Below are 15,383 nucleotides of genomic sequence, written 5' to 3'. Positions count from 1 at the left end.
TAAAAGCGCTGGGGTGTCATGGAGAAAGCGGTGTGCGGACAGGCCGTTGCATAGCCTATATATATGTTGGGTCGTAGTGTTGCATTCGTCCAGTTAACCAATTATTTTTCTTACTTTCAGTGCGTTAACCACCGCCAGCAATAAATGGCGAGAAAAGGGAAATTACGAATATGACGGGTCGGTTCAATGGTGGAAAGTTGAGCCGTGCGTCTTGTTTTTGATCGATAACGGCAAGGATGAGTTCAGGAAAGATGGTAGATCGTGTACAAATTAAGCGAGATGGGTTGTGATCATTTTGAAGGACGGCGAATAGAAGTGAAGAAACCTAGCAGGAGAACTGTGATTAAATTGTAAAATTGTCAGGAGTGGGATTCGAACCCACGCCTCCAATGGAGACTGCGACCTGAACGCAGCGCCTTAGACCGCTCGGCCACCCTGACCACCTATTGTGGACTCTCTTCCTCAACTAATCTGTTTTGATGTCGATCACTAGACAAAATATTACATTGCACTTTGTTCACATCTATTGGATGTTACGTCAGTTAGAACGGGATAGCTCAATTTACGGTTATCTACTCCGCCGTGATATCATAGTCATGCCGATCCGCTAGGCAATTGGATCGCATTTGATCCATGTGCTTTACGTCCACCCTGTTGGATATCTCTGGAGAAGCCAATCCCCATCTTTCAAAACATATTCCCCATTAAATAATTATAATAAGCACAATTCTCATGAGTGAATAATTGCAGTATCTGCTGTGCTCTGTTGGGACGTGTACACCGCTAACACAGAAACAGACTGCTGTCAACTGGAAGCAAACGAATGCTGAAATGAATAAACTCCTTGCTTTTACAAGACCGGCTTCGTACCTCGTGACAATAACTCTTCGTTGTAATGCTTCTTTTGGTGAACACATCTTCGTGTCTACGTCGTCGCGAACTTCAGGTTTTTACGGCTACAGTGGCAGCACCCTTATCCCACGAACATTCTAATAAAATCAGACGGAACGTGTTTAGTCTCCCTTAATATATTTCAGAATCAGAACGAGAAGAAGGAACATTAACATAGAAAATTCAGCACTGGATCAGCCGTTCGGCCCTCAATGACTGCGCCGTTCATGAAGCCAAGACGATATGTTAACGGCATGAAAGTGGCCTGTGTCGCAAAATGGCCTGTATCTCCATCTGGTTATGCAAAAGCCGCTTAAACGCCACTATAATATCTGCCTCGACCACCACCGCTGGCTTTCGAAGAACTTGGAAAAGCTTTTCCCACTGAGAGTAGGGAAGATTCAAACAAGGGGACATGACATGATAATTAAGGGACTGAAGTTTAGGGGTAACATGAGGGGGAACTTCTTTACTCAGAGAGTGGTAGCTGTGTGGAATTAGCTTCCAGTGAAGGTGGTGGAGGCAGGTTCGTTTTTATCATTTAAAAATCAATTGGATAGTTATATGGATGGGAAGGGAATGGAGGGTTATGGTCTGAGCGCAGGTATATGGGACTAGGGGAGATTATATGTTCGGCACGGACTAGAAGGGTCGAGATGGCCTTTTTCCGTGCTATAATTGTTATATGGTTATACGGTTATATGGTTATATGGTTATCTGGTTAACTCACGAGTATCTCTGAAAAATCTTTGCCCCGGACGGGTTTTATAAATCAACACTGGGAAAAGAATGTTCTGATTCTCTACCCTGACTATGTCGGAGAAAGAAAATCAGCCCGGATATTCACGCTCAACTTTCTCGTCATTAATTGCATTCGTATGCGAACAAATGTGGGGAGATTTTCCAAATGTTACCTTATGCCTTCCGGGTCATAAAGCAGACTTGTATGTGCGATATTGCGTGACAATGAGAAAAGTTCATATTTCGATTTGTTTTTATTATTTTGTGTGGTAATTAGTGGGGTAACCTCCGGTTTCCCCACACACCCGCAAGACGTACGGGTTTATACTTTAATTGGCATCTGGAAATTGTCTCTTGTTTAAAGCGGATAGGAAAGTGGACAGCAAAGAAATAGAGTGAACGGATCGGTTTCCACTCGGCTGGCCGTTTGACCTGTTGCACGCAGTATCTCCAGTCTAAACTCATCCACAGTATCTCTGCCGAAAGTCACAACAGCTCACGACGAGGATGGGATTCGAAAATCCACGTGCAAATCACAATGGGCTCTCAGTCCATCGCCATAACCTCTCGGCCACCTGATCCCATTTCTGGTCTGTTTGGATTACAACTTTTACAGATTGCTTTTAACTTTCGTACCTTTATGAAGTGTTCTCTCTTCATTTTCCACTGACGGTTACTTAGTCATATTTTGTCGATTTCGGATACACTCCCAATTCTGATGCATATTGTTTTGTTTTGGGAACATCATGGTTCTTTTCAACTAATTTAACATGCCGATTACTCGCGCAGGCAGAACCTCGTGGTTTGTGGTTGGATGGAAAGTATGTGATTTACAAGGTTTAAATTGATTATCCCATATCGAAATGAGACCTTTAGCCGATTGTTGGCGTATGTGATAATACATCTTGCTCATCTACTGCAACCAAACTACCACTCGTTCATGTGTGTTTCCCTGGTTTGGATAGCTCTGCGTTGAATCACTGTAAACTAAACCGCTTCTTGTACAACCGACTACATACAAACTTTCGGAGAGAAATTTGTCACTGGAGGATACTTGGCCGGAGCAAATGGACACTAAACATTCGGTCCATAGAAACATAGATACATATATAATTGGGGGCAGGAGTAGGCCATTCGGCGCTTCGAGCCAGCACCGCCATTCAATGAGACCATGGCTGCTCATCCACAATCAGCATCCCGTGTCTGTCTTCTCCACATATCCATTGCTTCCACTAGCCTTAAGAGCCTTAGCGAACCCTCTTTAGAATGCATCGGCTCCACTGCCTTCTGATGCAGAAAATTCCACAAATTCACTACTCTGGCGGAAAATGATTTTCCTCTTCTCAGTTCTAAATGTCCTGCCCCTTATACGTAAACTGTGACCACACACCACCACCACCCCCCCCCCCCCCCCCCCCCCCCCCCCCCCCCCCCCCCACCACCCACCCCTGATTCCGGATTCCACCAAAGTCGGGAATATGTTTTCTACTCCTCCCCAATCCTTTAAAAAATAGAACATTATTCGATAAGAAATCCACTGATCCGAAATTCCAGTGAATACAAGCGCAGTCGAAGCATTATTTCATTATATGTCTCTCCCGCCATCACGGGAATCAACCTGGTGAACCTACGCTGCACTCCCTCAATAACAATAATACCCTTCGTCAAAGTAGGAGACCAAAATTGCACACAATACTCCAGGTGCGGTATCACCTGTACAAATGCAGTTGGACCTCCTTGCTGCCAAACTAACATCATCTCGCAATGAAGGTCAACATACCATTAGCTGTCTTTACTGCCTACTATACGTGCATGCTTACTTTCAGGGTCGGCGTGGAATGTACTACACCACGTTGGACGAAGTGCATGTATCACATGTATCACATGTTTTTTTTCTGAAAGTGCTGTTTCAGAGCGCGGTTAATGGTGAAGGAGATGATGAATGGGCAAGTCTTGGACCTTCTGCAGTGGAGGGGGTGGGGTTGGTTTGTGCCGATAACAGCGCTGGGGTGTCATGGAGAAGGCGATGTGCGAACAGGCCGTCGCATAGCCTATATATGTTGGATCGTAGTGTTCCATTCATCCAGTTAACCAATTCTTTTTCCGCCTTTGTGTTCGTTAAGCAACGCCATCAATAACTGTCGAGAAAAAAAAAGGAAATTAGGAATATGACGGGTCAGTTCAATAGTGGAAAGAACGTTTCGTCTTGTTTTGGGTCAATAAAGGCAAAGATGGGTTCAGGAAAGACGATAGATCGTGTAAAATTAAGCGAGATGGGTTGTGATCGGCGAATAGAAGGACGGCGAATAGAAGTCATGAAACCTCGCAGAAGGAGAACTGTGAGTAAATTGTAAAATTGTCAGGAGTAGGATTCGAACCCACGCCTCCAGTGGAGACTGCGACCTGAACGCAGCGCCTTAGACCGCTCGGCCATCCTGACCAACTATCGTGTGGAATCTCTTCCCCAACTAATCTGTTCTGATGTCCATCACTAGACAAAACATCACATTGCAAATTGTTGACATCTATTCGATGTTACGTCAGATTGGACGGGATAGTTAACGTTACAATTATCTACTCCGCCGTGGTATCATAGCCAGGCTGCCCCACTACACAATTGAACTGTGTTTGATCTACTCTGTGCTTTATGTCTTCTCTGGAGAAGAACATCCGCATCTTTTATAAATGATCTCCCATTAAATACTGAAAACCTGACTGAACGTGGCTTTGGTAATAGATGTTCAAAAGCAGGACGAGAGAAGAAACAAAAACATAGACAATTCAGCACAGGATCAGCCGTTCGGCCCTCAGTATCTGCCGTTCATGAAACCAAGATAATCCATTATCACCCTAAAAATGATCTGTGTCGGTACATGCTCTGTATCTCCATCTGCTTAAGAAATGTTGCTTAAACGCCACTATGATATCTGCCTCTGCCACCACCGTTGGGCTCCAATAACGCGCGAGTTATCCTTGTAAAAGCTTTGCCCCACACGGGGTTTGATATATCAACACTGAGAGAAAGAAAAATGACTCTCTACCCTGCCCATGTCTGAGAAAGAAAAGCAGCCCGGATATTCACCGCAACTTTTTCGTTATTAATTGCATTCCTACACGAACAATTGTGGCGAGACTTTCCAAATGTTACCTTATGTTTTCCGGATCATAATGCAGACTGGCCTGTGCGATATTGCGTGACGATGAGAAAAGTTCATATTTCGATTTGGTTTCATTATCTTGTGATTTTATCAGTGTGGTATCCTCCGGTTTCCTCCCATACCCGAAAGACGCGCTGATTTGTAGTTTAATTGGCATCTGCAAATTGTCCCTATGTGTAGTGAATTGGAAAGTGGAACAGCAAATAACTAGTGAACAGGTGGTGGTCGAACGAACTAGAGGAAGCAGCTGATTGGCTTGTATCCCGGGTAAGGCTTTATTGTATTCGGGGGAGAATGAGGGCCAGGACAGTTTAATGTTCTGGATGTCAGATGTGGGAGGGAAAAGCGAGGAGGTCATAGAAAGGAGTTACAGGGAAGTGGTCACTCCAATACCACGGGAGACAGAACACTGGTTCACAGTTAGGATGGGGCAACGGGCAGAGGCAGGTGAGTACCCCGGTGGCTGTACACCTTGAAAATAAGTACTCATGTTTGAGTAAGGTTGGGGGAGACAGCCTACCTGGGGGCAGCGACAGCGGCCGGGCCTCGAGCACAAAGACCGGTCCTGTTGCACAGAAGGGTAAGGAAAAGAAGAGAAGGGCAATTGTAATAGGGGACTCTATAGTCAGGGGGTCGGATAGGCGATTCTGTGGACGCAGCCAGGAGACCCGGATGGTAGTTTGCCTCCCTGGTGCCAGGGTCAGGGATGTGTCTGAACGTGTCCAAGAAATCCTGAAATGGGAGGCAGAGGAGCCTGAGGTTGTGGTACATAGAGGTACTAACGATATAGGTAAACAAAAAGAGAATATGGCCTGAAAGAAGAATTTAGGGAGTTAGGTAGAGAGTTAAGGAGAAGGACTGCAAAGGTAACAATCTCAGGACTACTGCCTGTGCCACGCGACAGTGAGAGTAGGAATGGATCGAGGTGGAGGATAAATTAGTGGATGAGGGACTGGTGCAGTGGGTATGGATTCAAGTTTCTGGATCATTGGGGCCTCTTTTGGGGAAGGTGCGACCTGTACAGAAAGAAGGGGTTGAACTTGAACGAGAGGGGGACCAATATCCTGGCGGGGAGATTTGCAAAGGCTACTGGGGAGACTTTAAACTCGTATGGTTGGGGGAGGAACTCAAATTGGGAAAACTAGCAGTCAGTGTGTGAGGCAGGAGGCAGAGAATGGTAGCACTCTGACCCAAAATGTAGAGGAGAGAGAAGAAAAATACAATAAACCGAGAATAAGAGAGGGTGGGTTTCTTAAATGTGTATATTTAATGCTACGAGCATTGTAAGGAAGGTGGATGAATTTAGAGCCTGGATTGACACATGGAAGTGTGATGTTGTGTTGATCAGTGAAACGCGGTTGCAGGAGGGCTGTGATTGTAAACTAAACATTCCAGATTCAGATTCAGACTCAATTTTAATTGTCATTGTCAGTGTACAGTACAGAGACAACGAAATGCATTGTCGTTGTCGTTGCTTCAGGTTTGATAGAATTGGAGGGGCAAGAGGTGGAGCTGTTGCATTGCTTATCAGGATGTCGTTACTTCAGGTTTGATAGAATTGGAGGGGCAAGAGGTGGAGCTGTTGCATTGCTTATCAGGGAAGATATTACAGCAGTGATTTGGCAGGATAGATTAGAGGGCTCGTCTAGGCAGGGTATTTGGGTAGAACTGAGAAATGGGAAAGGGGTAGCAACACATAGGGGTGTATTATAGATCGCCAAATGGGGAGCGAGAATTTGAAGAGAAAATATGTCAGGAGATTACATATATTAGTAGTAAGCACAAGGTAGTGATTGTGGGAGATTTCAACTTTCCACACATAGACTAGGAAACACATTCTGTAAATGGGCTGGATGGGTTGGAGTTTGTAAAATGTGTGCGGCATAGTTTTTTGCAGCAATACATAGAAGTATCTACTAGTGAAGGGGCGGTGCTGGACCTCCTGTTAGGAAATGAGACGGGTCAGGTGGCAGAGGTATGCGTTGGGGAACAGTTCGGGACCAGTGATCACAATACCATTAGTTTCAATATAATTATGGAGAGGGACAGAACTCCACCTAGGGTTGAGATTTTTGATTGGAGAAAGGCTAATTTGAGGAGATGCGAAAGGATTTAAAAGGAGAAAATTGGGACAGTTTGTTTTATGGGAAAGGTGTGGAAGAGAAATGGAGTACATTTAAATGTGAAATTTTAAGAGTACAGCATATTTATGTCCCTTTTCGGTTGAAAGGAAATCGTAAAAATTGTAAAGAACCATGGTTTTCAAGGGAAATTGGACGCGGTTCGGAAAAAAGAGGGAGATCTACAATAATTATAGGCAGAATGGAGTAAATGAGGTGCTTGAGGCGTATAAAGAATGTAAAAAGAATCTTAAGAAATAAATTAGAAAAGCTAAAAGAAGATATGTGGTTGCTTTGGCAAGTAAGGTAAAAGTAAACCCGAAGGGTTTCTACCGGTATATTAATAGCAAAAGGATAACGAGATATAAAATTGGTCCATCAGAGAGTCAGAATGGACAACTATCTGCAGAGCCAAAAGAGATGGGGGAAATATTGAACAGTTTCTTTTCTTCGGTATTCAGCAAGGAGAAGGATATTGAATTATGTGAGGTAAGGGAAACAAGTAGAGTGGCTATGGAAACTATGAGATTCAAAGAAGAGGAAGTACTGACACTTTAGAGAAATATAAAAGTGGATAAGTCTCCAGGTCCGGACAGGATATTCACTAGGACATTGAGGGAAGTTAGTGTAGAAATAGCAGGGGCTATGGCAGAAATATTTCAAGTGTCATTAGAAACGGGAACAGTGCCGGGGGATTGGCGTACTGCGCATGTTGTTCCATTGTTTAAACAGGGGTCTAAGAGTAAACCTAGCAATTATAGACCTGTTAGTTTGACGTAAGTGGTGGGAAAATTAATGGAAATAATATTAAGCATCTGGATAAACAGGGTCTGATTAGGAACAGTCGACATGGATTTGTGCCTGGAAGGTCATGTGTGACTAATCTTCTTGAATTTTTTGAAGATGTTACTCGGGAAATTGATGAGGGTAAAACAGTGGATGTTGTGTATATGGACTTCAGTAAGGCCTTTGACAAGGTTCCTCATTGAAGGTTTGTTAAGAAGGTTCAACTATTTGGTATAAATTCAGGAGTAGCAAGATGGATTCAACAGTGGCTGAATGGGAGATACCAGAGAGTAATTGTGGATGGTTCTTTGTCAGGTTGGAGGCCAGTGACGAGTGGGGTGCTACAGGGATCTATGTTGGGTCCACTGTTGTTTGTCATGTACATCAATGAACTGGTTGATGGTGTGGTAAATTAGATTAGTAAGTATGCAGATGATACTAAGATAGGTGGGGTTGTGGGTAATGAAGTATAGTTTCAAAGTCTACAGAGAGATTTATGCCAATTGGAAGAGTGGGCTGAAAGATGGCAGATGGAGTTTATTGCTGATAAGTGTGAGGTGCTACATCTTGGCAGGACAAATCAAAATAGGACGTACATGGTAAATGGTAGGGAATTGAAGAATGTAGGTGAACAGAGGGATCTGGGAATAACTGTGCACAGTTCCCTGAAAGTGGAATCTCATGTAGATAGGGTGGTAAAGAAAGATTTTGGTGTGTTGGCCTTCATAAATCAGAGCATTGAGTATAGAAGTTGTGATGTAATGTTAAAATTGTACAAGGCATTGGTGAGGCCAATTCTGGAGTATGGTGTACAATTTTGGTCGCCTAATTATAGGAAGGATGTCAACAAAATAGAGAGAGTACAGAGGCGATTTACTAGAATGTTGCCTGGGTTTCAGCAACTACGTTGCAGAGAAAGGTTGAACAAGTTAGGGCTTTATTCTTTGGAGCGCAGAAGGTTAAGCGGGGACTTGATAGAGGTTTTTAAAATGATGAGAGGGATAGACAGATATGACGTGGAAAAGCTTTTCCACTGAGAGTAGGGAAGATTCAAACAAGGGGACATGACTTGAGAATTAAGGGACTGAAGTTTAGGGGTAACATGAGGGGGAACTTCTTTACTCAGAGAGTGGTGGCTGTGTGGATTGAGCTTCCAGTGAAGGTGGTGGAGGCAGATTCGTTTTTATCATTTAAAAATAAATTGGTAGTTATATGGACGGGAAATGAATGGAGGGTTATGGTCTGAGCGCAGGTATATGGGACTAGGGGAGAATACGTGTTCGGAAAGGACGAGAAGGTTCAAGATGGCCTGTTTACGTGCTGTAATTGTTATATGGTTAATTGGTTATTCCTATTAAAACTGTCCCTTCTCATGTTCAAGCAAATGTGTTTGCCCTTCTCCATGCCAAGGTCTGTCATCCCACTTTCCTCACCCTCTCCCTACACATTAGGGGCAATTTTACAGAGGCACGATAACCTACAAAGCCAATGCGTCTTTGGGATGTGGGATGAAACCCACACGCTTGAAGGGAGAATGTGCAAGTTCAACACAGACGGTGCCCGAGGGCAGGATCGAACACCGATATATGGCATGTGAGGTAGCAAGTCTAACAGCTGTGCCACTATATTTTGTTTTCCAACAGACAAAAAAATATACGTTGATAACTTTGGTTACTAAAAATATGAAAATATCAATTTTCAGTCTTAAATCTCCAAGTGACGCAATGTCCTCTTTACAGCCACTGTGTTTTAATTAAGTTCAAAACTATGGGGCAGCACATTGGCCATACAGTTGCTGCCTAAAAGTGCCAGAGACCCTGAATTAATCCTGAATATGCCTGCTGTCTGTATGGAATTTGCTCCTTGTCCCTTTGATCGCGTGGGTTTTCCCTGGATGCTCTTGTTTCCTGCCACGTTCCAAAGGTGTGCAGGAACCTATTTCAGCCCAAACCCAAAACATAATAGTTTCCTTTTGTCCAGAGATTCTGTCTGACCTGTTGAGTTACTCCAGCTTTTTGTGTCTATCTTCAGTTTAAACCAGCATCTGCAGTTCCTTCCGACACGCACGCACGCGCGGACGCACGCACACACACACTTACATATAGTTATGCTTCCATGCATATATATACACCGTTTTGTTTTCTCGTTTATAACATTGTTTACAGTGTACTATGTTTACATATTCTGTTGTGCTGCTGCAAGTGAGGATTTCATTGTTCTAACTAGGACGTGAGTGAGTAAACAACTCTAGAAAATAGGTGCAGGAGGAGGCCATTCGGCCCCTCGAGCCAGCACCGCCATTCATTGTGATCATGGCTGATCGTCCCATATCAATAACCCGTTCCTGCCTTCTCCCCATATCCCTTGACTCCACTAGACCCTAGAGCTCTATCTAAATCTCTCAAATCTATCCAGTGACTTGGCCTCCACTGCCCACTGTGGCAGGGAATTCCATAAATGCACAAATCGCTTGGTGAAAAAGTGTTTTACTCACCTCAGTCTTAAATGACCTCCCCTTTATTCTGAGACTGTGGCCCCTGGCTCTGGATTCGTCCAACATTGGGAACATTTTTCCTGCATCTAGCTTGTCCAGTCCTTTGATAATTTTATATGCAGCAGAACGGAGACCCGGCGGCCTGGATACGGATACGGATGGCGGGCGGAGACGAAGATTGACAGACCGAGAGAGAGAGAGATAGAGAGGGGGCCCCGCCGAGAGTTGAACGGCAGGTGTCCTGCCTTGGCCTGAGGCCACCTGGATTTCGAGGCCCGAGGCTTCAGCCTATGAAGTCTAGTGCTAAATCCGGCTCCTCGACCCCCCCCCCCTATATCTCGAGGCCCTCATCTTAAGCTTGTCAATCTTATACGTAAATCCGGCCCTGCTCCATGGGGAAAAAACAAAGACCATTGATAACCTTCTTCCCTCCCGCTGCACCATACATAGCTGGCTGCGTTGATTTCTGATGAGCCATATTCTCTAGTCTCTGTCCTCTATTCTCTAGTCCCCATTCTCTATTCTCTCTCCTCTCTTCACCTTAATATACATATAACTTGTTTGGATTTTCCAGAACTCCCGTTCCACTTTCGTACTCGTAATATTTGTGCCTCAGCTGGATACGCACAAATTTATCCAACAATCCCGCAAATCTTCTCCTTGCCTTGACCACTTGTTCCTGGGGAAAAATCTCCCCTTCCTTCACATTGCACGCTTATTTTCGCCTTTGATTCTTATATGGCATCTTTTCATCTCTGCCCTTTGTCCAACAATCTGCCAATTGAACAACACCCTCCCTCCGCATTATTATATCATCCTATCATTCGCCCGGCTTTGCTTCATCCCAATCATTCTTCCAGTTTTTTGCCCCCACCCCTCCCCACACCGCACTACAAGGAGGCTCAGAAGGGTCACGACGGGAATCGTCGCATATTAAATTACCACAGAGATGCTGCCCGAGCCGTTGAGTTACTCCAACATTTTGTGGGGGGGAGGGGGTGGTCTGAAAATCTTACTTTCATGCATTATCAACTAAATGTTGCCAAGTCCAAAATGCTTTCGGCGTCAAGCATTTTTGGGGAATCTCTGCATGAATATTGAGTAATCGGGACTGCTAAACGGTAGACTAAGCTTACAAAATTAAAATGCATCGCATTTATGGGTCGTGAAGTTGAGAATACTTACTAAACAAAAGTAAAATGGTTGGAACAAGGCCCATTCTATGCTCGGCTCATCCAATGAGGTTATATTTCGGAATTCCCAATGCTTGAAATGTTGCTAAGCATTCTGCCGATCAAAATGTTATCTAAACTGTTGTGATCACGGAGTTGTATTTACATTTCACAGGGGCTACTTAACTTATAACGTGCATTTTGGGAAATCCAAATAACATCGCCACGAGTCACTGATTATTTATTTCATAAAACTATTCCAGGACCTTGCTATGCACTCTGAACTAACCAAACGCGTGTTGCACGGATGTGGAGTAACAATGCATAGATAACTATTTACACCCTGCAATATCTCAAGGGCTGGCTAGGGTAACGTAATAAAATCATGCAGACAGACAGCACGGAATCTGGCTCACCGTCGCAATGTATCTATGCCGACCACAATTAGACATCGAAGCCATACAATTCTATGACTCAACGACTGTCTATAACTCTAAAGGGCCGCAGAAGGTACAAGGCAACAGTCCTATGTTCGATCTCAGGTGCTGTCTGTGGGAGTTTTACGTTGTCCTTGCGCCCGCGTGCTTTTCGTCCGGGTGCTTCGGTTTCCTCACACATTCCAAAGGCGTGCGGATTGGAGGTCAAATGGCACTTCAAATTTGTCCCCAGCATAAAGGGGATAGGTGCGAAGGTGGGATCACTTAGACCAAATGTGACCTGCTGATCGGTAGTTAGCGTGTACTTATTCGGCGGAAAGGCCTGTTTCTATGCACTATCCCTCCCAAAACTCTGAGCATCGTAGAATTGCGCTCGCACAGTTAGTTCAATTCAAGTTCAGTTGTTCGTAGACGAAACTGGACAACTGCAGTAAATATGAAACACGTGTTTCATGGCGGGGATATTGGATAATATTTGATCCCACGCTGGAGGATGGGAGGTCGGAAGGCACCTAGGGTTAAAGGTGGAGCCACTACATTTGAAGGATGGTAATCACTGACTGTGCAAGCTTTCCTATTTTCAATTCAATTCAATTCAATTCAATTCAATTCAATTCAATTCAATTCAATTCAATTCAATTCAATTCAACTTTAATGTCATTGCACAAATACAAGTATGGGTACAACGAAATGCAGTTTAGCGTCAGTCCGTAGTATTGTGCAATATAGATATAAAAGTACAGAATAATCAAACAATGTGGACAGAGAGACTGGAGAAGTCTATCGGTGGGACTCCGTGTTCAGCAATGTGATGGTATTATTGTAGAAGCTGTTCCTCATCCTACTGGTACGAGATGGTTTGATGTACCATCCCGTGCAATCATGTCTGCCAATAACTCTGGTGACGCATCCACGGAGCTCGGATAAGTGAAAGAATATGTCAACAAACATAAGGTGAAATTATATCCAGGAAACGATGAAATATTCATATATTCATGGTAAAAAGATAATTATCAACATGAAAGTATAGTACAAAAGATCATGTGGCACAACGTAATCGGAAAAGGGCTAAATATTTTAAGGCAATCTGAATAAGTACATCATTGCCGTGCATTAGCACATGCACGAATGAGCGCATGCCAAAGGAAACAATCCGGATGTTTCCCAAAACGGCAATAACGGATGAACCATGAGATATATTCTCAGTTTAAGGCCGCAGCATACACGTCAACACAACTGGGGTGGTACAGGTAAGCTCCCTGTGATCTTCGTAAAATTATCAGTAATAGAAACGAGTAACTCAGTGGAAGAGGCAGCATCTCTGGATCGAAGGTATGGGTGACGTTTCAAGGCGAGACACTTCCCGCAATATCAGCAAGACAAAGGAGTTTATTGTCGATTTAAGGAAACGATGTGATACACATACCCCAATATGCATTGACAGGTTAAGGTTGAAAGCTTAAATTTCTTAGGAGTAAATATAACGGAAAACCTGTTGTGGACCAGCCATATCGACGATCTTGGCCATAAAGCACACCAACATCCCTACTTCTTTAGAGGGCTAAGGGGAGTTGGCATATTCCAAAACAATGTCACGAACATCTGTAGAAGCACCGCTGGGAGCATTTTTATGTGATGCATCACAACGTGGTTTGGAACAGCTCCATCCAATGGGTCAAGAAGTTGAAAAGGATTATGGGCGCGGCCCACAGCATGAGACAAACCAAAATTCCTCCCATTGACTCCATCTATACATAACGCTGCTCGGCAAGGCCACTAGCATAATTGAGAACGAGTCGCAACCGATTACTTCCCTGTATTATCTGGCAGAGGTACAGAAATATGAACATGCGTACCTCCGAATTCAGGGATAGTTTTTCTCTAGCTGTTATCAGACAACTTTACCGTCGTATCACCATGTAGAGATCTTAACTCCAATCTACCTCATTGGACATCTTCGAACTATCTTTAACCAAACGTATAGGACTTTATTTTAATCAAAATGTTATGCCATTCATCTGTGCTCTACAACTTGCGCGACCGGATTTTAATCACGTATAGCCTTTTCGATGTCTGGATAGCATGCAAGAAAAAACAGTTTTACTGTTCATCGGCGCATGAGACTATAAATAAACCTGACGTTTCATTGACCGAGAATGGGTTTATATTCCGCAAATAAGGCAAGGAACTGAATCCGTAATTATTGTCTGATACACATTATCGTGATTTTAATATAACCATATAACCATATAACAATTACAGCACGGAAACAGGCCATCTCGGCCCTACAAGTCCGTGCCGAACAACTTTTTTCCCCTTAGTCCCACCTGCCTGCACTCATACCATAACCCTTCATTCCCTTCTCATCCATATGCCTATCCAATTTATTTTTAAATATAGTGATTTTAAATTATTTTACTAAAAATTATAGTATGCGAATTAACGTCCACACTGCGTTAATCTATTCACTGTTTATGTAAAGCATAGCGCATGTTATAACAACCAATGGAGAATAAGATGTATCCCACCACCCCCGAGACGTACATGGAATGGGCATTTACATTTACGATTTCTTCCCCATTACAATGAGTGCCGCAGAATGACCTGAACCTATCTGACAATATAATAACAAGGAACTGCAGATGCTGATGTACTAAAGAAAGGCACACATGGCATCTCACCGGACAGGCAAATCCCCGGAGTACATTGATTGTTGACTTTTTGGGTCGGTAAAAACGTCTGAAGTGGGACCCCACCCCAAATGGCACGCATCCAATTCTATATCCTGGGATGAAGTTTTTTTTTTGTCTGTGTCTTTTCCAAAACATCATCAAGAGAGATTTAATTTACATGACAATTTTATTAATCACCACGCATTGGAATGTTGAAAACTCGGTGTACTGTATTCATACATATCCATGTATATGTTAATGAGTTGGTGTTGTATATAGGCAGGGAGTGTGGGGCAATACAGCACTCTCTCGTGATCCAGGCATCGTGCGTGTAAGTTGTTATTCATTCTACTTTCCGGAATATAACAACATTGTCCACGAGGATGGGATAGAGTTTGTGAACTCGTCCTTTAAATACCGTGCAAGACTGTTTTGCAACATGCAGTATTCTTTCACATTTTAAACAATAAATACGGAGATGTGTCGCAGTTGTCTGCGAGCTGGACACGATAGGCTACGTATCCTTCTATGCAGGGGACTGTAGTTTAAAAAAAGCAACTGGACAAATCGTCGAGAGATTGTCAGACTTTCTTAATGTTGTGTCTAGATGCCGTCTTTGAGATTGTATACGATGCTTTGTACAGCTAAGTTTGAGATGAATTGTTACACCAGAACAGATAGGGAATCGGGCTTTTTGAACGGATTTAAAAAAGAGAACCACACGATGGCTGCATCCACTGGCTATATCGGAAACCTTGGCACTTTTGACAAGTAGAGAGCCGTTGAGCTCTTATATGGAGAGAGCTAACATGTATTTCTCGGCAAACAGCATAATAGATATTTTTTGCTGACGGAGGAATAGTGACTGAGACAAATAGCGCCGTTTGCAAACACATGAGAGTGATTATGCTC

At 43.5% G+C, this 15,383-nt stretch overlaps 2 non-coding genes across 2 annotated transcripts; both read right to left on the bottom strand.

Moving 5' to 3' along the window:
- Nucleotides 1-357: 357 nt before the first annotated feature.
- Nucleotides 358-440, bottom strand: trnal-cag (transfer RNA leucine (anticodon CAG)). Its single transcript has one exon. It is a non-coding gene; the product is annotated as a tRNA-Leu (tRNA).
- Nucleotides 441-3,989: 3,549 nt separating this feature from the next.
- Nucleotides 3,990-4,072, bottom strand: trnal-cag (transfer RNA leucine (anticodon CAG)). The gene has a single exon. It is a non-coding gene; the product is annotated as a tRNA-Leu (tRNA).
- Between the last annotated feature and the right edge of the window lie 11,311 nt (nucleotides 4,073-15,383).

The sequence above is a fragment of the Leucoraja erinacea genome, chromosome 34 (genome assembly GCF_028641065.1).
Source record: "Leucoraja erinacea ecotype New England chromosome 34, Leri_hhj_1, whole genome shotgun sequence".
Classification (NCBI taxonomy): Eukaryota; Metazoa; Chordata; class Chondrichthyes; order Rajiformes; family Rajidae; genus Leucoraja; species Leucoraja erinaceus.
Note: the sequence above shows the minus strand (reverse complement) of the source record. Positions and strands in the feature narration are given on the sequence as shown.